This window comes from Ipomoea triloba, chromosome 4 (assembly GCF_003576645.1).
Source record: "Ipomoea triloba cultivar NCNSP0323 chromosome 4, ASM357664v1".
Lineage (NCBI taxonomy): Eukaryota > Viridiplantae > Streptophyta > Magnoliopsida > Solanales > Convolvulaceae > Ipomoea > Ipomoea triloba.
In genome coordinates, this window is record NC_044919.1 from 29,369,915 (window position 1) to 29,394,061 (window position 24,147).

The 24,147-nt window shown below is 35.8% G+C and overlaps 2 pseudogenes; both read right to left on the reverse strand.

The window, feature by feature from the left end:
- Positions 1 to 1,728: 1,728 nt before the first annotated feature.
- Positions 1,729 to 11,564, reverse strand: LOC116016126 (annotated as a pseudogene).
- A 2,311-nt stretch (positions 11,565 to 13,875) lies between these two features.
- On the reverse strand, positions 13,876 to 23,672 carry LOC116016127 (annotated as a pseudogene).
- Positions 23,673 to 24,147: the final 475 nt, after the last annotated feature.

A 24,147-nucleotide genomic window follows, 5' to 3' on the forward strand; every position in this document is an offset into this window, starting at 1 on the left:
ATTCACCTAGGCCAACTTTATTAATACTAATATTAATATGCAAAATTTTTAATGGCCCAAAACAACTACTAAAATTAATTATTCAAATAACTAATATATTAATATAAAATATAAAATTAAACTTAAAATAAATATAATGTTAAATAAATAAAACTAATAATTTAATACAAATTAAATATAAAAATAGTGATTATCAAAATTCCCCACACTAATCATTTGCTTGTCCTCAAGCAAAGACATTATTTAAGAAAACATATAAAAACTCATAACACTTCATGAACATTGGTCTCAAACACATTATAAATACTCAGCTAACAATTTATTTGAAAATGGAGTAAACTAAATAACCAAGCCCTCACGGGTATATCACTCGTCACTCAAAAGTGTTTGGAGGGTGTATAAATTTTACTCAAATCAATTCCTATAGAAATGCTCTACCATAGGCTTGCATATCTTCTCATTCTCCACTACAAGATAACATGCATGACTAAATCATAAGGACTTTCTCCAAGTTTGTAATGGGGCCTAGGGCAAAGGGTAGGAATTATTTGGAAAAGTAGTTCAAAAAGCTTTCAAAACTAGAGGAGCATGATTAAATGAACTAACTCAAAAATAAGGACCCAATGAACCCAATCACTCTTGTTATTTTGATATTTTGATATTTCAACTCCAACCAAATAAACTATCACAACCCATAAGATCACAAACTTTTCATACTTTATTCAACAGGAATACTAGTAACAACCAGAAAATGATAATTTCATTTTCTCTTTTTCTCTTTTTTGTACTACTACTTTTCGTTTTTTTTTTTCTCTTCTTTTTTCTCATTTTTTTTCTTTTCTTTTGATTTTTTTTCCTTTTTTTTTTTTTTGTAGAAGAAGAAAGGCACTTTCCACCACACATTTCACCCTCCTTAGTTTAGAAACAACCTCAAATTGAAACAACCACATCGGCTAATTTTCCTTTTGAAAATACCAACCAAAAAGCTCATAGAACTCTAATGACAATTTCCTTATTCTCACTCATATAGACACTTTGTCAACATCTTTCCACACACTCAATCCTTATCACTTACCCAATCAAAGCTCCCCTAGTCCTCTAGGCAAGGTTAAGGAAATTAATTTCAGGTATGAGGCTTATTATAATGTGGCTCAATAAGAACAAAAATACGGTTGACAGGCTCAAAGTAGCTGACAAAGGAAAATAATTAGGGTATGAACAGGCTATTTGGCTAGTAAAAATGAAAGATGGCCTTAATCATATTAAGATCATGCATGAATCAAATTAGCTTTAAAGAGAATCAAGGCAAGTTCTAGAGATACAAGTCTATGGAAGATATCACACAAGAACAAAATAATTGGACTGAAATGTCAGTCAAAGGCTCAAATATCTCACAGGTTCATGCTTGGTTAGTTTAGCCACCACCATATCAAACAAAACACTAACTAAATACTCATAATATGCAAGACCATTTATTAAATTATGTTATGAATTTTAGTAAAAATACTAATATCTTTTGGAAAAAATTTTAGCAGAAAAAGAAAGAATTTTTTTTTTTCAATTTGACGAGAATAAAATAATCATATCCCCTCCCCCCACTTATTTTCAACATTGTCCTCAATTGTTGAATAAAATTAAAAATTAAGACAAGTAAACAAATTTATTTAAAGAATGGAACAAACTCTCCTGATTATAAGTGGCATGTCACTGGCTGGACATCATCTCCTTTCAATCTTCATAAACGGGGCATTGCAAACCAATCTCTTCGACATTATATGCCTGAAAACCTTCATAAAATGGCTTTAAACGGTGACCATTCACTTTAAAAGTTTTTCCAATTTCTAAACTGTGTATTTCAACTGCACCATGAGGAAAAACATTAGTGACAACAAAAGGTCCTACCCATCTAGAGCGTAATTTACTAGGAAATAGTTTCAATCTAGAATGATAAAGTAAAACTTTTTGACCAATAGAAAATATTTTCCTGGAAATCTTTTGATCATGAAATGCTTTTGTTTTTTCCTTGTAAATTCTAGAGCTTTCGTATGCATCATTACGAATTTCTTCAAGCTCTTGCAGCTGTAACTTCCTCAACTCACCAGTTTCATCCATCCTCATGTTACATTGCTTAACAGCCCAATAAGCCTTGTGTTCCAGCTCAACAGGCAGGTGGCACGGTTTACCAAATACCAAACGATAAGGAGACATACCTATTGGAGTTTTGTAGGCTGTTCGGTAAGCCCATAAAGCATCATCAAGTCGTGTACTCCAATCTTTCCTATTTGGATTAACAGTCTTTTCAAGTATGGACTTGATTTCCTTGTTTGAGATTTCGGCTTGTCTATTGCTTTGTGGATGGTAACCTGTAGAAACACGGTGAGTAACATCATACTTTTTCATCAACGCTTCCACCATTCTATTGCCAAAATGAGTTCCACGGTCGCTTATGATTGCTCTTGGCATCCCAAACCTGGTAAAAATATTAGATTTAACAAACTCAACAACAACTTTAGCACAATCAGTCCGGGTAGCCTTAGCTTCAACCCACTTTGACACATAATCGACAGCAAGAATAATGTAGACATTATTATAAGAAGAAGGAAAAGGACCCATGAAATCAATACCCCAAACATCAAATATTTCACAAACAAGAATAGGGGTAAGTGGCATTTGATCCCTATAACCCAAATTTCCAGTTTTTTGACACTGGGCACATGTTTTGCAAAACATATAGCAATCTCGGAATAAAGACGGCCAAAATAAACCACATTCCAACACTTTATGAGCCGTTCTTTTTGGACCAAAATGCCCTCCACATGCATATGAATGACAAAAATTCAAAATGGAAGGAATTTCTTCTTGAGATACACACCTTCGGATTATTTGATCGGAACAATGCTTCCACAAATAGGGGTCATCCCAAACGTAATATTTGGCATCACTCTTTATTTTATCTTTTTGAGATTTAGACAAATCAAGGGGTAATTGATAAGTGCAAAAGATGCCATCTTTATAAGGTTGTTATCGGATCGTCTAGTGCACAATTCGTAGCTTTTGTGTTTGATTTGTCCCTTTATTGCGTTAGAATGCTTCATATTGCCATTGGACCCCGTTTCACACTTGGTTAATCATTTTGTAGGTAAAAAGGATGGGCAAAAAGACAGAAAATGGCTAGATTTTAGAGAATGATACACGAGCCGAAAATTGGAAGCAAAGGACCGGCCGGACGCGCCTGGGACGCGCGTTCGTCCAGGCGTCCACGTCCCAGATCCGCGAAGTGCAAAGCAGTCCCTTGCGGACGCCCCAGTGGACGCGCGTCCACCATGCGTCCACCCCTGCGTCCAACTTTTCGCTCTCTGAAGTTTGAAGTCTGTGTAGCAGTCTGCTGTGGACGCGCAGTGGACGCGCGCGTCCACCCGGGCGTCCATCAGAACGCTCGCAGAAGTTGAAGTCTGGACGCATTTATCGCAGTGGACGCGCCCGTGGACGCGCGTCCACCCGTGCGTCCATCGCGGAAAATTGGCGGTTGGGCGAGATTTAAAAGGGGAATTGAGCCATTTTGCAGGGGATCCATCACATTTTCATTTTAGATCAGTTTAGAATATTTCTCTCTCTAGGATTAGCCTAGAGAGATCTCCCCCAATTCACTCCACATTCCCAATTCACTTCACATTGCAATTCTTAGTTTAGATTAGAATTAGAGAAGAATTCCATTGTTGCAAGATTGAGATCTACATTCAATTTCAAGTTCAAGGTTTAATTTCAAGCTAAGTCTTCCTTTTAATTTCTTGTCATTACTTTTGCTTTTGCTATTTCAATTTCAAGTATGATTAGATAGATCTTTGTGGATTTGGATTGAGCAATGTTTTATGGATGTTCTTGAGCTTTGAATTGATCAAATAGGTTTTGCAATTGCTTTGATTATGAGTTTGATTGTGTGAATGGTGATCTTCTTTGACTCTTGTGTGGGAATGATCAACCTATATGAGAGGTGTTTGGAGAAGGAGTCTCACCTACGAGAGTAGGGATACTCATTAGCCTAGCCTAGCACGTTTCCTTCCCACCTTTGAGAAAAGGGGGATTGGAAGGCAAATAGCACACCATGTGTTCGATAATTTGCCTCACCTAGCCTAGTTGCCATGAGAATGGGACTATGGACTAGATGATAGGCCAATGACCACGAGAGTGGCGTTGGCATAGTTGTCTTGCCTCATTTTCATTATCTAAGTGTTGCTAGCCTAGTATCTTAGGAAATCAAGGATACCTACATGAGTTGCAAGATCCAAATCCTCCTTTCCAAATTGATTGTTTCCATTGTTTGTTCCTTATTTTCCTAATGTTTCATGTGCATTTTCTTACTATGTTTGGGTTAGCTTTCAAACACTAAACACTCTTGTGCTTAATCCCCTTACCGCTTGAATTCCCTCCTTGCCATCCTTTGAGAACGATACTCGAGAACTTCTTCCCGTTTTACCACCTATTACTTTCCATCCACCGCGAAAACTACACCCCTCAAATGGCGCCGTTGCCGGGGATGGCATCGGTTTTTAAGTAGTAAGTGCCTTTGGATTAACATGAGCAAGTGTTCAAGTTAGAGAGTCTAACCCCCCTTTTACTTTCTATTTTTTTTTGCAATTTACTTTGCTTACATTTTAATCTTTTTGTCATTTCATTTGCTACTACTCTCACTTGCAACTACTTCTAGTTGCAAAACACTCTCTTATCTTTGTGTTGATAGGTTGATCCTCTATAATGTATTCTCAAGCAAGATATCAACGAGAGGATTGCTATGAAGATCAAAGAGGATATAGGCAATCAAGGGGAGGTTATAATGATCAATTTTCTAACCCCTATGGTTATGAAGATAATGAGGACTTTAGAGCACAATATCAACCAAGAAGTCCACCACCACGTTGGGCTCACTATGATGATCAACGGATGGCATATGATGATTATTACCGTCCAAAAAGAAACCAAAGCCATTATGATGAACCTCAAGACCACTATCAAAATCAACATGAAGGAAACTATGAGGAATACATATCCCAAGAAGGATATCATCATGCTCCACCACAAAATCTCTATTCACAAAATTTCTACCCTCATAACTCTTACTTCGAACAAATTCAATACTCACAATCCCCTCAAAATGAGAAATATGTCCCATACACTCGAGATGAACACTACCATTCATACACTCAAAATCCCCAATACCCCTCATATTCTCAAGATCATCAAGACAATCCATACTACTCCAACCGCTATGAGAATGAGGAGTACATGATGCAACCATATGAGGAGGAAATCACGGAAGACACGAAGAACAAGATATTGGCAATAATGGAAGAATTTAAGCAAGACATGGCCAATATGAGGGAAGAGTGGAGGCAAGAACGTAGACAAAGATCCTCCTCCTTAGGGCAAGAGACACAAGCATCAATTCGAAACTTGGAAGATCAAATGGCTCAAGTGGCCAAATGTGGAAATGAAGAAGAAGATACTCATGGTAAGACACTTGACCCTATTAGTGTTAGCACTACTCTTGGTGATAAAATTTCTAAATCTTGGGCCAACATGTGTGATGAGAATGATGATTGTGATGATATTGGTGTGCCTATTCATTTTGATAATGCTAATATTGATTGTGTTGATAATGGAGTTGAAAAAGTGGTAGATATGCCTAGTGAAAATAATTGCACAATTGAAGATGTTGATAATGAGGTCAATTTTCTTAACCCTTATAACTTTAATGATAGTGATTCATTTGACTCCTTCGATGATGATGATGAAAATTGTTTTGATACTTGTGAAAATAATTCTTTCAATTCTAATGATAATGATGGCCTTGAGTTGTTTACTTTTGATGATAATTCTTTGTTAAATGAACATGTTGGTGAATTGCATGATATGCTTTGTAATGTTGATGATGAATTGAATGTTGATGCTAGTTTGCTTGATTTAAATGATGTTGAATTTGACACTTTCCATGATAATTGCCTTGATGATGCTTTATATATTCATGATTTGATTGGTAAAGATCGGACTGAAGGGGTTGAAAAAGAAAATGTAAAAGATGAGGTTGAGGGCAAGAAAAAGACAAGTGATGAGAGTGTTAGGGAGGAAGTTGAGGATAAAGTGAGAAATGATGAAAAGGAGTTTGGTGAAAAGAAGAAAAATGAAAAAAGAGGTAAGGTTGAAGATAATAGCATACTCATGGACATGGATAGTTGTCAACTTTGGGAAGAGAGTATGCTATGTAGAAAATTAAAGGAGTTTGTCAATGCCCGGCACTTGAGGGCATATCGTGAGGAAAGAGTGGATGGGGCAAAAGGACTTGTCCCCGTCCAAGTGTGTTGGAATGAAGGTTTGAAAGTTGCGTCGGGCTACAGACGTTAAACGGAGCGCTTCTCGGGAGGCAACCCGAGGTTATCTTACATTTTTATGCATTTTGTTTTTGTTGTTTACTTTTGCTTTCAATAAGTTTTGCATTGATGGAAATTGAATTCTCTAATATGGTTTGTAGTATTGCAATGTGTTTGTTGATGATGTAGGGAAATTGATATATGGCTCAACGCTAAGAGGTTATGCCTTTCCCACCATGATTAAAGGCAATGCACTTAAAGTGAGCTAAGGGGAGTCTCTTTATCTCCCTTACCTATTTTCATTGCCTATATGCTTGCCTTTTAAAGTGTGGAAACCGGGAGATGGTGACATTGCGTTGCTTGTTTGAAATCCTTCATAAAAGCTTGTTTGTGTGATCCGTTAGCCCATAACACACTTTTAAAGTGTGGAAAGGGGCATAGTTATGTTGAGACCTTTGACTTGTCCACCTTGTGTTTAGTGTGAACATCGAGGACGATGTTCGTTTTAAAGTGTGGAAAGAGAAGCACCTTTGTGCTTGAAGACTTTGATTTGCAAAAGTATTGCTTGACTTAGAATGTTGGATATGTTTGAAATGAATACATTGTTTAATCTATTTTGGGAAAATGTGTATTTTGAATGAACCCTTGTTTCTCAATTAGGACTATCCCGTGGAAGAAAATTCTTATACTTTTGTTTAAATTTGACGAATTGTTGCTTGATTGTGTGATATTCACCTCTCATTTAACCCGGACCATAGTCAAGGAGGTAACGAAGTGGGAGTGTGCACCTATCAACCCTAGTAATATAATGTTTACTAAGCCCGGAAATGAACCTAATTTTCTTTGTTTTGCTCTCCCGAAGGTGTAGTGTGGGGTTGTGAAGGTGATGCTTTACTTTAAGTTGTTCAAAAGAGCCCAATGAGGCCAAAAACCCCAAAAGAGCCCAATGTGGCCACCTTAGGATATGAAAAAGATGAACCGTCTCGCTAGGGCAAGTTAGGGGCAACCATCGCACTGTCTTCGAAAAAGCGTGGAGATCCACGTGAAGTCGGTTGCCCCGATACGAGGTCTTGGGAGATGAGAAAATTGAAGAGAGCCATTCCGCTGAGATTCGGGCACCCATTGCACCGTCTTCGAAAAAGCATGGATATCCATGTGAAGTCGGGTAGCCCGATGAGGTTATCTTGGGGAATGAGAAAAGGAGAGATCTATCCCGTTGGGACCGGGCGCCCATTGCACAGTTCTCGAAAAAGCATGGAGCTCCATGTGAGATCGGGTTAGCCCGATGGTCGGTCTTGAGGGGTAGTAGATAACCGTTAAGCCTTTTCGTTTATCACGCTAGAATCTAGGGGGCTTGAGGTTACAAGGGTGGTCTAATAGGTTTGGTTTGTGCACATCGGTCCCACTAGTTGGCTCGGCTAGTGGCCCGCTTTAAATGGTTAGTGAACCCTTTATTGGATTGCATGCTTGACTCGTATGACAATTGGAAGTAATCTAAATGCTTTATTTTTACCAAAGGATTTTTGTTCTTGGGATAGTCGTTATTGAGAATCGAAGGATTGTTTAAGAACACATTTTCATGATAGCTTAAGGAATGTATTGATTTCAAATGTATGCATCCTTCTTGTGTCTTAGCTTGCTTGCAGTAATGTTCTAGTAACTAAGTAATTCACAATATTAGCATACCAGGGAATTGTCTTTTGGACAGAAAAAAGATGTTCATCAGGAAAGTCATCTTGTAATGGCGAAGGTTTTTCACTTGTGATTAGCCTACTAAGGTGATCAGCAACTAAATTTTCTGCACCATTTTTATCTCGTATCTCCAGGTTAAACTCTTGTAATAAGAGCATCCACCGAATGAGTCTAGGTTTTGCTTCTTTCTTTGAAAGCAAGTACTTTAGAGCTGCATGGTCAGAATAAACAATCACTTTAGTACCAAGTAAGTATGAACGGAATTTTTCTAAAGCAAAGACAATAGCTAAAAGTTCTTTTTCTGTTGTGGTATAATTGCTTTGTGCACTATCAAGTGTTCTTGAAGCATAATAGATAACGTGTGAAACTCTTCCAATTTTTTGGCCAAGTACAGCGCCAACTGCATAATTACTGGCATCACGCATAAGTTCGAAGGGAAGATCCCAATTTGGTGACTGAATTATTTGTGCAGATGTCAACATATCTTTCAATGTATCAAATGCATTTTTGCATGCCTCATCGAACTCAAATGTCACATCTTTTTGCAACAACCGACACAATGGATTGCTGATCTTTGAAAAATCCTTTATAAATCTCCTGTAGAAACCTGCATGACCAAGAAAAGAGCGGACCTCCCGCACACTAGCAGGGTAAGGCAAAGATTTAATAACGTCTACCTTAGCTCTATCCACTTCAATCCCTTTAGAAGATACCACGTGACCCAAAATGATGCCTTGATCAACCATGAAGTGACATTTTTCAAAATTTAAAATGAGGTTCTTTTTCAATGCATCTTTGAAGCACTTTTGTGAGGTTAGCTAAACAGGCATCAAATGAATCATCATAGACTGTAAAGTCATCCATGAATACCTCTATAAAGATCTCTACAAAATCGGAGAAGATACTAACCATACACCTTTGAAACGTAGCAGGAGCATTGCAAAGACCAAAGGGCATCCACCGAAATGCAAAGGTGCCAAACGGGCAGGTGAATGTCGTTTTTTCTTGGTCTTCAAGTGCAACTGAAATCTGATGAAAACCTGAAAAACCATCTAGGCAACAATAGTGCGAACGTCCTGCTAAACGTTCAAGCATTTGATCAATAAAAGGGAGTGGGAAATGATCTTTTCTAGTTGATGCATTTAATTTCATGTAATCTACACACATTCGCCACCCATTTTGAATACGAATGGGCACCAACTCACCATCATCATTTTCTATTACTGTTATACATGTTTTCTTTGGGACAACGTGCACAGGACTTACCCACTTGCTATCCGAAATTGGATATATTATACCTGCATCAAGGAGTTTCAGGATCTCTTTCTTAACGACTTCCATCATGGGTGGGTTCAATCGGCGCTGGGGTTGTTTAGAAGGTTTACAATCATCTTCCAACAATATCCGGTGCATACAAGTGGAAGGGCTCAATCCCTTAATGTCAGCTATAGTCTAACCTATAGCTTCCTTATATTCTCTAAGCACACGGACCAACTTTTCTTCTTCTAGTGTAGACAATTTGTTAGAAATTAGCACGGGAAGAGTTTCCCCATCCCCTAAGAATGCATACTTTAGATGATCTGGCAGTGGTTTCAGTTCTATCTTTGGGGCCTGTATAACAGAAGGCAGGAATTTTGTGCTAGATGTAGGCAATTCAATATAATGTTGAGAACAACATTATATTGAATTGGCTTTCAATATAATGTTGAGAACAACATTATATTGAATTGGCTTTAGTGATTCCAACTCATGAACAATATCCTGCAACTCAAAATTCAAAGAAAACTGATTCATGATTTTCTTTAATCCATCTGGTGTAAAATTCATGTTTAGTGCAACCTTTAAGGCATCATTATCAGTCAAATAAAAAATTTTTTGCACGAGAGGGTCAACAGCATCTATGAGAGAAACAGATGACACATCATCAGGATATTTCATGGCATTATAAATGTTAAACTTAATGAGTGCACCATCAAATTCCATTGTGAGTGTACCATCGTGCACATCAATTTTAGTTTTAGATGTTTTCAAAAATGGTCTTCCTAATAAGATCAATGAAGAATTTGAAGAATTGTCTTCTTCCATGTCTAACACATAGAAATCAGCAGGAAAAATCAATCCATCAACTTGTACTAAAACATCCTCTAGAACCCCGACAGGATAAACATTAGATCTATCAGCAAGTTGAACAATGACACCAGTTTATTTTAATGAACCAACATTCAAAGATGAGTAAATAGATAAAGGCATCACATTAATTGAAGCTCCTAGATCTAACATTGCTCTTTCAACATTAACATTTCCAATTTTGCAAGGGATAGTGAACATACCTGGATCTTTGCATTTAGGAGGCAACTTTTTTTGTAAAACAGCTGAAACATTTTCTCCCATGCTTACCATTTCATTGCCTTTCAACTTTCTTTTATTCGTGCACAACTCCTTGAGAAACTTAGCATATCGAGGAATTTGTTTAATAGCATCAAGTAAAGGAATATTTACCTCGACCTTTCGAAATGTCTCGAGTATTTCTTTTTGTTCTTCCATCTTTTTTGATTTTGCCAATCTACTAGGAAAAGGAGGAGGAATTACCAAAGTATCTAGACTTTCTTTGACAAGTTTTTGATCATTTTGGGGTGGATGGACTTCTTTTTCATTTTCTTTATCTCGGTTGTGTTTGCTTCTCACTTGAGTAGGTTCTAGCAACTCTTTTCCACTTCTCAGGGTAATTGCACTTGCATTTTGCTTTGGGATTACAACAGTTTGCGAGGGTAACTTACCTTGAGATTCCAATCTACTCACGGTAGATTCTAGCTGGCTCATCTGACTTTCTAAGTGTTGAACACTCGTTCTTGTTTCTTGCTGAAATTGTTGTGTTTGTTGCTGAAATTGTTGTGTGTTAATGGCAAGTGACTTAACGATATCTTCCAATGACATACTTGAATTAGAAGATGGTCGTTGTGAAGATGCAGGTTGTTGTTGAATGGGTTGTTTAGGCCGAAACTGTGAAAATTGTGGACGTGGCTTGTAGCTAAAATTTGGATGATCCCTCCATCCTGGGTTGTATATATTTGAATATGGATCATAATTTCTTTGTGGTTGGCCTGGAAAGCCTCCAACAGCATTAGCTTGCTCACAAAAATCATATTGAAGTGTCGGACACATGTCTGTTTGGTGTCCAGTAGCAGCACATATCCCACAAGCTTTTACCTGATGCGTACCTCCTAGAGCTAACTGTTGAACAAGAGTAATTAAGTGAGATACTTTATTCTCAAGGGAAGAAATGTTCACCTCATTCACTCTTCTAGAAGGTGTGTCCTGTCTGCATCCAAATTGTTGTGAATTGGCAGCCATTATGGATATCAAATCTCTAGCTTCACGAGGAGTCTTGTTCACTATAGCATCTCCACTAGCTGCATCCATCATCTTTCTTTCCATGGGAAGCAATCCCTCATAAAAGTATTGAATGAGGAGCTGTTCAGAAACTCCATGTTGAGGGCAACTTGCACACATTTACTTGAAACGTTCCTAGTACTCGTGGAGAGTCTCAGTGTCTCTTTGTTTAATGCCACATATTTCCCTTCTAATGCTGGCAGCTCATGATGCTGGGAAAAACTTTTCAAGAAATAATCTTACCATTACATCCCATGTGTTTATTGAGCCTGAAGGAAGGTAAAATAACCAATCCTTTGCTCTATCGGCTAATGAGAATGGAAAAACACGTAATTTAATTTGATCTTCCGTCACTTTTTGCGGTTTGAAGCTCGAACACACCATGTGGAACTCCTTTAGGTGGTTATGTGGATCTTCATTTTCAAGACCACGAAATGTTGGGAGTAGTTGAATCAAACCTGACCTTAATTCAAAACCAACCTCTAAGGCAGGATGTTGAATACAAAGAGGTTGTTGATTCAGATTCGGTGTAGAAAGCTCCCTTAAAGTTCTTCGTTCTTCAGCCACTATTTGATTTTCGGCCATTGTTTGCTCTTTTTCAGAATCGCAACAAGATGCAATTGATTCGGTTGTGGTAGTTGATTGAACAGATGTTGAAGAAACCACTTTGTTTTTACGCAATCTAGTCTCCTTTCTTAACTTTTTTGCAGTCTTCTCAATCTCAGGATCGTATTGCAATTGACCCGTACGAGAAGAACGTGGCATAAAAATAAATCTAATTGTCACCAATCCCCGGCAACGGCGCCAAAAATTTGATGGGTGTCGAAACCAACAAATAATAAATACTTACTCTTAAGAATTGTAATAGTGACGAGTAAGGTCGTACCCACAGAGATTGGTTAGACTTATCTTTAGCAATGGATTTAATAAATAATGAGATAAGAATAGAAACTTAAATAGTAACAATAAAATGGAAAATAATATCAAATAGCAAATAATTATCAAATAAATGTCAATCGCAAATGGTATCCAACCCAAGGAATAATATCAGTTTAATTCTAACAAGACAGATATTGATATGTAAGCCAAACTAACTTCACTCTTTACTAGATTGGTTATGGTTATTAACAAGCTCTAACAACCTGTCTTTCCTTACTTCGTCGGTAATTAAAACAAGCTCTTTAATTACTTCCCTAGCTAATAAACAACCCTAAACAAGCTCTTAGGATTTAATTTACTACCAGCATTATCGAATTAGAAAGACTACCAATCCTAGCCAACAAACTCACAAGCTCGGTTCATTTAAGCTAGACTTTATATCTCCATAACACAAAACGAAAATCAGTTATAATCAAATTGTGCTATTTGCTACTAACATCAAAACACTTAAACAATTACGGATTCAAGGTTCTGACTAGCAATTTAATAACTTGATAATTGAACAATGGGCCCTACTGCAACAATTAATCAAGCAATAATTCATATATACGAATATAACAGAAGATATATAGATAATAAAGTGCAAAGAATAATTTAGGCTAAATAAAGCTTACTAGTCTTGTAGAATCAAACTTCCATAATCCTTGAATTGGAAAAATATGAACTCAGCCGTACATCGTGGAGATTGTTTACAAAATAAAAATATATATAAATATATTAATTCTCTAAAAAGAGAATTTAGGGACACTATATATATATATATACGTGTGTGAGAGGCAACAAAAGGAAATCTATCGAAATGAATTAAAATGGGATACCCCTTACAAAGCAGGCTGCTAATCTATTTATTTAACATTATATTTATTTTAAGTTTAATTTTATATTTTATATTAATATATTAATTATTTGAATAATTAATTTTAGTAGTTGTTTTGGGCCATTAAAAATTTTACGTATTAATATTAGTATTATTAAAGTTGGGCTAGGTGAATTAAAGTAGCCTCTTTGCTTATCTAATTCATTTTGGCGTCGTTGCCGGGGATCGAACCCAACTTTAATTAGATAAGTTGCCGAGAATACGCTTTGGTTTTGTTCAAAATGAATTAGATAAGCAAAGAGGCTACTTTAATTCACCTAGCCCAACTTTATTAATACTAATATTAATACGCAAAATTTTTAATGGCCCAAAACAACTACTAAAATTAATTATTCAAATAACTAATATATTAATATAAAATATAAAATTAAACTTAAAATAAATATAATGTTAAATAAATAAAACTAATAATTTAATACAAATTAAATATAAAAATAGTGATTATCAACGTAAAGTTTTTTGTGACTCCAAACTAACCTGATCTCTACTTGTACAAATCACCTGCAATAAAGTAATTTATGTGAAAAGCAACAAACACCGGGCTAAAGAGCTCTAGAACTTTTTATCACAATATTATCAGAAATTTTACAACACAAAAGTATAAAATACCGGGGCTTCTCCTTTTAGATATGTGGTGGTTCCACATATTCCAGGGAGCCAAATAGTATGTCCAGAAAATACTACTCCCACTATTCAGTTTTATGTAAAATATTGACTGCTTTGGAGTTCATCAAGAACAAGATTTTTTAGGGAAATTAATGGTAAAATTTAAATTGCGTAGAGACATCACACCACCCCAAATTAATGGTAAAATTTGATTTGTTCATTGTTGATATGAACTTTGATATGATTCTCTGTAATAGGGTAGAGACTATGCCTAAACTGTACCACCAATTTGAGTCTTTTGGCAAATGGACAAAAACATAGTGTGGTCAAGTCCATGATGCCATCTTGTGATAGTGCCTTAAGTGCAGCTGCTTGAAGCCTCATAATTGATCCAATTTGCAACTGAAAGGCGTGCTGAAAATTCATCGTTGTACACAACGCTGAGAGGATTTTCATAGAAGGAAAAATATATGAGCTTTTGAGCATGCACTTCATAAGCTAATTAAAGAAACAAACAATGTATGTAAATGATACATCCTCTCTTATTTTTATCTTTTATTCTTTGTTTCACATTACCTAGTAATGAACTCTTTACATGCATCTGCTACCACTAGATTCACACAGGGGAGAGGACCATATGCATAAACATGTAAGTTAGGAAACTGTTGGTGCAACTATTTGAAGAAATACAAAGAAATGGAGACAAAAAGTCACTGTTTCAGTGTAGCACCGACAGTTCAAACATTTAAGAAGATATAAGCAAATGATGTATACAAAGTGTTTAGAATAACTTACTGCTTTACAATAACAGAAGTATTAATCATTTGAATCACAATTTCATATTGTAGCATAAAAATCAAGCATTCCAAATTGAAGAATGATTAAATGTGCGATCATGTCTTAGCATGTACTTGTATCTATATAGGCAGTTCTAATCCTTTGTGTTGGATGTAAACTAGTTCTAGCCACTGGTTGGCCCTCACCCTGCACTGGCCCTAGAAGGTCTAGGCTAGGGCTGGTCTCGAAGCTCCCCAAGCCAGTTACAGTTTAGTCAACAAAGTGAAGGTTCAAACCTTTTAATTAAACTTTGTAATTACAAACCACACAGTCCAACTATTTGAGCTACCTCAATTGGCTCAACTTGAAGTAATAAACTAAATATCCCAACTTTCCACTATATCAAAAAGTACAATTTCTGGATTGCACAACACCTTTTTTATGTGAACATTGGACCTAGTTGGTTAAGTATCACTTTTCATTAAAAGAGGATATCCGTGGTGAATTGGAAATCCTAGAAGCTCGGATGTCAAGAAACAACACATCAATTACATGTGCAACTCTTAGGATCCATTGCTAAATGCAAAATCATTCTAGATAAGCACACTCTGGAACCACCTAACTAAGGAATGAGATTAGTGTGTTTCTTAAGGTTGAGACTTTTGTGCTTTTGAACAAAGTTGGCAATGCTATTAGCCAATCCTTTGAGCTCATTTTCAATGTTAAATCCTAATGTAGGTTTGCATTAACAGAAATATAATATCCATAGCTCCATACCATCCACAGAATTTCCTTCAACTTGCATATACAGATCACGTGCAACCTCAACTACTCCAGCATGGGCATAGTGGAATGGTGAGGTAGCCTCTCTTTCCATGATCCCCCCCAACTGAACATTTTTGTCACTATAATACACACACATATTGATAGGTAAAAACTGAAAATTAAACACAAATGCACATACATATATTGATAGGTAAAAATGCAAAGCACATAGTTTTTTTTTTTATTTGTTTGTAGGACTGCCAAAGATGACTACATGCAAAGCTCAAATCACAGTTCACACAGCCTAATTAAATTTCACCATTTTTGTGGCATGCCAAACAAAAGCAAACTAATACCACTTAAGTAATCAGTCAGCCTAATTAAATTCCACCATTTTTGTGGCATGCCAAACAAAAGCAAACTAATACCCACTTAATTAATCATTTGACAAGTCATACCACTTACGTTTGACGATATAATACCTTATTAGGTATTATATTTCTCCTCCCAATTGATTAGGATAACATTATTGTTGGATAATGGCTGTCAAATACTCAATAATCTGTAATGAAATTGCAAATTAATGGCCAAGTTTGGGAGTAGTTGTTTCAAATTGGGAATTAGGAATAGCTTTAGTGGAAAAATGGTGTTAGGAAAAATTCAGAATTGGGCAATTTGTTTATTTTACATCTATGAATTTCTTAGTCAATTTGTCCACATGTTAGAGCATGTGCAGCCTAGGCAACCAATATGTATCAAAAAATGCTACCTTTACTTTAGAAACAGTGTAATCAATCATAATTTCATAAATGTTAATTTTATATCCATTTTCTCTCTATTCTTTAATCATTTCTCTCCCTGTTCAATTTCTACAATTCTACTTAGGGTCCATGTGGCAATACAAAAAAACATAAAGTCAACACAAAATATTCATTTTAGTCGAAGGAAAAATGTTCACTTTGGTGGAAAATGTCTTCTTAAGTTTTTAGTTGGGAGACATTCATGTCTTCTTAATTTTTTAGTTGGGAGACATTCAAATCCCTATCTCTCAACTCTCCCTCGTCGCTCTCTTGTTTCTCTCTCGTTTTTCCCTCTCATCTCTCAATGCTCTCTCCCCCCACAAGCAAAGGTTGCAATTAGTTTCTTGTTCTTCCTTCAGATTTCAACCTATATTTATCAATTATGCTAAACCTCAACGCCTTTGACATCATCCAACATAGAGAATGAAGTACAACCCCCATGTTTCCAGCCAGCTCTCACTGGAGATGTGCCAGAAGGCATACTTTACTGCACGGGTGCATTCGCCAAGGAGGTTGGGGAACGTGGTTCTTCATGGGTGGTTAATACAAGAAAATTGGAATGAGCCTTAGGAGTTAGGTTCATTCTATTTTTGAATTAATCTAAATAAAGAGCAGTGTTGCCTCCCTTTTCTCTCTAAAACAAAACGCCTTTCTCTGCTGCTCAACTTCGGCTTCCGTCGCCGGCCGGAGGCCGGCGGTTTTGGTCACCTTCCATGTTTGCTCTCGCTCTTCTTCCGCCCCGACCATCGTCGCAGTTCCGTCCGCCTCTGACCACCGCCACAGATCTTTTTCTTCCGTTTTCTCTCCCTTTGAATAAAATAATAGTTGGTAGGTATTGGGGTTTGCGTTGGTAGTCTTGAACTCCCAACCCTACTTTGACTTTACCCACTTTTTTTTTTCTCTATTATTGTGTTTTCCTCTCGTTAGTTTCACGAGTATTTTGCTCTCGTTACTTTCACGAGCTTTTCATTTTCATTAGCATAAATCGTTTAGTTTGGTTTCGACAAGTGTTGATCTTATCCTGGGCGAGCAAAAAAGAATGATGACGAAGACCCAGATCTTTGAAGAAGCTTTAAGCTCCCTGAAGGAGCATAGCTTCATAGTTATGAAACAGTCTGCGATTCAAGTTTTTTATAGCATAGTTAGAAAAGTTGTTTCTATGTCTGACTGTAAGGAATGGTTTACCATTTCATTGATAATTGATGTAAACGTTTTATGTTATGAATTAATGGAATAGCTACGTTTATCTTCAAAAAAAAATAAAATAATAAAGAGCAGTAAATACGGTTCGTGTATACCTACCGGATTTACTGCTCCACCTTTTAATTATACATATCAAAATTAAAAACCTAAACTACCAAAAATAAAAACCTAAACTAAATATCTTATAATTAAAAGGTGGAGGTATCTTATATACACCAAACCGTATTTACTGCTCTTTATTTAAATTAATTCAAAAACAGAATGAGCCTAACTCTAAGTCTTATTCCAAAATAAATATTACACTTTTTTCCTGTTTGTTAACCACCCATGGAACTCCCGATTTGGAGAACCACGTTCCCCAACCTCCTTCTCGGCGAATGCACCGCCACACCCCTCTTGTCGAATCTCTGGAACAAGTACAATGTACATTCAATTCCCATTTGTAACGACAATGAGGTTATGGTGGTGCGGAGGACGTACAAGGACCGCAATGGGAAGATCATCCAGGTGTACGTACCGCACGAAATGGGTCAATCACATCGAGTGCATCACCCAAGCAAAAATAATCCCTATGTTTCTCAGTAACCGGGTATTTTTTAAAAAATATTTTGTCAAAGTTAACCTGTTTCTAGTATCGTTTGAAGCTTAGTTCAGCATTGTGGACCCATGATCACTAAAATATTGCCCTTCAAAAAATTTAAACCTCTAGTTCAAACAAGGTAAGGAAGCAACCACACAAGACAGTAAAAACGAAAAATTGTGTTCATGAGAGAGAAAGGGAGAGAGATACTCTACTAAGCCATCTAAAATCCCCTTCAGAAAGGCTGCATTCCCTGCATAAACCATCAGTTATGAGGTCTTCAGGGGTCTCAGTTCCACGCACCGCAATCACAACAGTTTTCAAATGGTGTAAAACACCAATGAAGTATGCTGCTTTACACTTATCCTGAGAAAAGAACATGAAACAGAAATTTTAGTTACATTTATGAGGATGTGGGTCTGAACTCTAAAAGTTGCTTCGGATGAGAAAAGAGATCAAATTTCTGTAGGTTCCCGATCAAAGTAACACTAAAGAAGCTGTGCAAGTATAATTTAGTTTAGTCTACAAAAAGTACTATAATATTCAAAAGAAAGTATTATTTAAATAAATGACCCATAAAGCGAAAAATCACTTCTATAAAACATACCCAATTCCTTTTTTGTTCAATTAACAGAGAACTGAGAACATCAACTAAAAGAAATATATTTTAGTGTACAAGGGAATGACATGTAGCAGAAAACCCATAACAAAAGGGTGAAAGATATAGATATTTCAAGTTTTGAACTCTCTACTGTGAATAGAACTAGTTATGGGTATAAGACTGCAATACAATTGGTGCGTTGGAATCAAGAAGCAGCAGGAGAATGATTGGTCTTGGAATATCACTACCCTGTGCTAATGTGTAGACTATTTGATGGCAACAATGAAATTAATATATGAATTCGGAATGATTTACATGAGTGATTAAGAAATTTAACTATTTTTTAAAATCTTAGGATCTATATGTGCATGTAGGAAAAAATGAATATTGAGGTACTATATAGAACCCTACTTGAATGCGCATGAAGTTTTCTTATTCCAGCACAAATAAATCTCAATAGAAATTTTTTTGAACATACTAGAGGAGGATGGAACTGCGAAATTTAGGAAGCCACTCCTTTTACCACTTGAACTAGACACATATATTGTCCCACTATAACTAGGCCCTCAAATAATAAACAAGACAAATAAAATGAAAGAGAAGGTACTTAACTAACTGTTTGTTTTTGTTTTGAGTTTTGAAAACAATATTTTCTGTACTCTATATGTGCTATTCTAAACTTCAAACTGTATTTTTGCAGAGACAATTTAAATAAAGCAAGCTAAATAATTTATAAAGAAAACTAAAATACACAAATAGTTTGTAATAACCAGGGCAAAGCACTAGCCCATCTAAAATGAGATCAATGGGTAATTTAGTAAGGACCAAATAATTAAGGTACAATGATGATATTAATTACTCCTATTGCACACACTGTCTACGCATCGTCAATTTTTGTTACACAATGAGATTTCACATATTTTAAGTGGGAGAATTTAAATAATTGCTACATTAAGGCCCATCCTTCATTTTGTTAAGAACTTCTTTTACCTAGAACCAGTATTATATACTAAGAGAAAATACAGAAAAGATCTAGAGATGGTAATAAACAATATTAGAGCCCATACTTAGACTATGACTTACTTGGTTTAGTTGGTTAACACGTCCCTTTCTAAGTACATGATGGTCAATTTGACATATTTCAAGAAAGCTGTTGCATGACCTTGCCACCAATTATCAGCTTCAAGTAAAGGTCGACTATAAAAAACAGGTAAAAGCTGGCATATTAACTGCTCAAAACAAAATGTTACACACAGTTTACAGATACAGAAAATTCAAATACCACTATACCAGTGCACATGAATGTTCTGAAGTCCAAACTAATATTTTTCCCAATATATACGTATAGAAAGTTTAATAAATTTAAAAATAAAAATAACACAGGAAACCAACAAGAGTCATTCATTTAGTCTCATCACTTTTCTTCTTTTACTTTTATTTGACACGTCAATATCATCACTTTTAATCATAAGAATACCATAGCCAACTAATGGTTTCCCATGTCAACCCAAAATATTCTTATACAATTAGCATTATTTAGTGGAATATAGTGCAAACTAACCTTCTTTTACTTTTATTTGACACGTCAATATCATCCCTTTTAATCATAAGAATACCATAGCCAACTAATGGTTTCACATGTCAACCCAAAATATTCTTATACAATTAGCATTACTAAGTGTAGCCAATTTGAAGTATTTGACATGTTAACTACTAGTTGTATGTACTGTCAATCCTGTTTGTTTCATAAATACCATGTTGCTACAATTGATTAGAAAGCTGTTTTCATGGTAAAGATTTTCTTTGTAAAGGTTTTTAAAAAAATCTAGTGTATTCAAGAAACTAAGTAGACTTGATGCTTAATGCAACTACTTTCTGTGCAAACTAACCTTTAGTTAGCTGAAACCAATTTTTTTCTGCTACATGAGTTAGCAATTATTATAGATTATGAAACGGTGGCCCAGAAGGTGGCAAAGCGCCACCACCAGCCAATGAGACAAAAGCAGCAGGAGAATGAAACAAGAATAAGAGAAAATTATTTTATGTTTTAGGGAAACTAGAAATCCTTCCATCTCTAGAATTCCAAAGTAACTAGGAAAGTGTTGTAATCATGTAAACTCTTAATGCTTATAAAATTCCTAATTTGAGTTTAGGAAACCATCCTAATCTCAATTTTGAGCACTATACTCCCCCTCAAGTTGGAGCTTGTGAAAATATAGAATGCCCAACTTGCACCCCAAAAAAAAAAAGAAAAAAAATAAAAATGCTTTGCATGTTCAATTAGTAGAAATCATCAATAATACCAGTATATTTTACCAAAATCCTGATTCGTTAAGCCTCAAAGATCTGATACAAATGCAGCAAGCAGTTTATTCATGAAGCCAAAACTAGAAGTTGGAAATGTTGGATAATAGGAAAGTCTAGTTCTATTCCTAGGAGTATGCTTGGTTTCCCATTCCTAGTGAGGGTGGGTTTAGTCCACTTAAATATTTGAGGGACTAACTGAAATTAAGTCAAAATATTAAATGGTATTTATACTAAACTAGGTAGGTTGTCAAAGGGAAACCAGAAATCCTTTCATCTCTAGGGTTCTTAAACTACTAGGAAAGTAAAGTAATCAAGTGAATTCTACTTTGAGTTCAGGTGACCATCCTAATACGGAGTATCAATTTAGGAGCACTCTTAAGTATTCTAAAATAAACAAACTAGTGTAAAAATCAAGGGAAATGGGAACAAGAATAGCCATGAATTTTGGCCTTCAAAAAGCTTATGATTGACTTAAAACTGCATAGGAAAGGGTGCAAGGGTTGTAGGAACCATTTGTTGAATTCCATAGACACACGCCCTAGGAAGAGAATAACAATGTGCCACTAGAGAATGGGGTTGAAAACTCATAATTACATGAAGACTAGAATATTTGGAGAGCCATAAAGGTTATCTTTTAGACCTTTCTCAATTCAAAAAATACTCCAGAACTAATTAGGAAATTAACAATCGCCACATCCAACAAGATAATTTACTAAACAAAATTCAAACTCAAAGTCACCAAGTCTGGAGACTACAACCCCAAAACTAAAAATACCCCAAAACTAAAAATTCCCAAAATGCAAATAAAAACAGAACAAAGAATGAAAAGTAATCAATCTAAGAATTTAAACTAATGATGCAAGCTCCCGAATAGCTTCTACTTCATCCAATAAACCCAAAGTAATGCCCCAAACTGCAAAACACCAAAGCTCTTCAAGGTCTCAAATTGTTGTTATCAATTATTTCCATAAAAGGTGTATTTAACATCACAACGCATGTAGAAACAAATACATTTCTCACCTTTTACGAGCCCAAGGAGAGAAGACGCCTTGCCTACATAGCCATGAGCCCATGACAATGGAAAAAGTATTGGATTTCTTCCAACATCAAGTAACAGACCCTGCATTGTACCCTTCCACATTAAAACACACTACAATAGGTCTAGCTATTTTATAGAAATTGATAACTAAAGTCAGCATACAGTATAGGAAGCTTCAGCAAATGGATGAAAGAGAGCAGCCTCGTGGATCCTATCCTCAGGTACTGGTAGTGGCTCTTCACATAATTTAGAGGATGAACTATACCTATGTAATAAAGCTAGTCCTGAATATCAACAAAAGATCATTTTGTTTACTTAACATAGTAAAGGAAAACTTGGAGTAAAACAGTGTAGTAGAAAACTATGCCAAACAAAAGGATTAAAGACTATGCAACAAGTAATTATGAAAGTATATCATGAAATGTTTATGCAAAAGAGATTTTGAAATCCAGTCATTCATTATTCATCAACTACTCCATCACTTCCACGTTCCATGTCTACTGCAGTACTGCACTACTGCTACACTATTTTCAGCTTATAACATACATGGCAACACAGGTGGCCATTCAAATTGGAGGCAATAACTTGAAATTTCTGTAATATTCTACGTCAACCATTTAAATTTCAAGAAATTTCATATTGACCTAAATCACCGGAAGGAGGGAAGAACCATACAACTATCTACATCTACATTTTGACAGTAAATTCTGTATCAGAATGGAATTTTTCTAAACAAAGATGGGAAATAAGGAAATTTACAGTTGGTATGGGAATTCTAGATGTTACACACTTGAGTGCAATTCAGCAACCAATTGACTCATTATGACTAACAGTAGGGAGTTTTCTTTTCCTATTTTCCACAAACGGAAGGCATGACATTTTCTGGTGAAATATCATACTTCATGTAAAGTCAAACCACCACAATACTTTTATTTAAGTTCAACTTAAGTATAGAAAAAATATACAATTACTATGCAAGAGAAAGAATCACTTTGACCAATCATCATAACATAAGAGAAAAACGAACTACTCAGCCAGGTCACGACTTGCCAAAAACATATTTCAGAGATAATTAGAATATTATTTTAGTAACACAAACCTGCCAAGAATTCCAAATGCCCAGTTCCCAATGCGGATAAGTAACAAGATCACCCAAAAACCTGGCTCCTGAGTAAACTTCATCTTTATCCATTGCAGTCCTAAGCTCATAAGAGGATACAACAAATGAGAAAAGAGGTAACAATCTAAACATCAAACAAAACTGTGAAAACAGATGCAGAGACACCTACAAATTTAAAAGTCAAAAATGATGATAATTAATCAATTCACTTAAAAATATTTGTAACATTATGCTTTGCATTGAATCGATTGAAATGAAAAACAAATAATAAAAATGCTTCGAAATCATTATTAAAACGAAAAGAGGGGAAAGTACCCGGCGTTCTTGGCGTTTAGGATCGGAATTGGAATTCGGAGAGAGGATGGTGAGAGCGGAAGCTTTCTGGTTGACTCGAATTCTAGCGCAAGAAACCAACGCGATGGCGTGACGAAAGACTGGCCTCCGCCGCCATGACGACGGAGATTCCCAGGACAATGATCAGACCGTTGGATGCTCCGAGAAACCACACCGATCATCGCACTATCTTTATTTGAATTTGGATTTGAGCCATGACGACGGAGATTCCCAGGACAATGATCAGACCGTTGGATGCTCCGAGAAACCACACCAATCATCGCACTATCTTTATTTGAATTTGGATTTGAGCCGACGTTTCTCTCTCCGTTGAAATATATAGGGGTCCCTCGTTTCTAACGTTCGAATTTCTCAGAGTATCTCAGCTTTTTTAAATATCTTTTTTATTTTATTTACAATCTCACCCCTTCTCAATATTAGCGTTTGAATCAGTCCGTTGTGAGACTTGTGGGGCTTTTTGAAATGGACAAATTTGACCTGCCATGAAAAAAAAAAAAGAAAAATACACATTTTAAAAATTAGACAAAAATAAAAATTTATTTAGGAAAAGCATTCAGGTCAAACCTGATCATAAATGCATCTCCTAAAAAATCAATTTTTAAAATTTTCATGAAAAATAAATGTAAAAAGTATTTCTCAAATACATTTAATATTATTTAAATACATCGTATAAGAAAATGTACTTCTCTTTATTAGGACTCTCTGAGTTTGAGTCATGTTAGGACTAGTTATCCT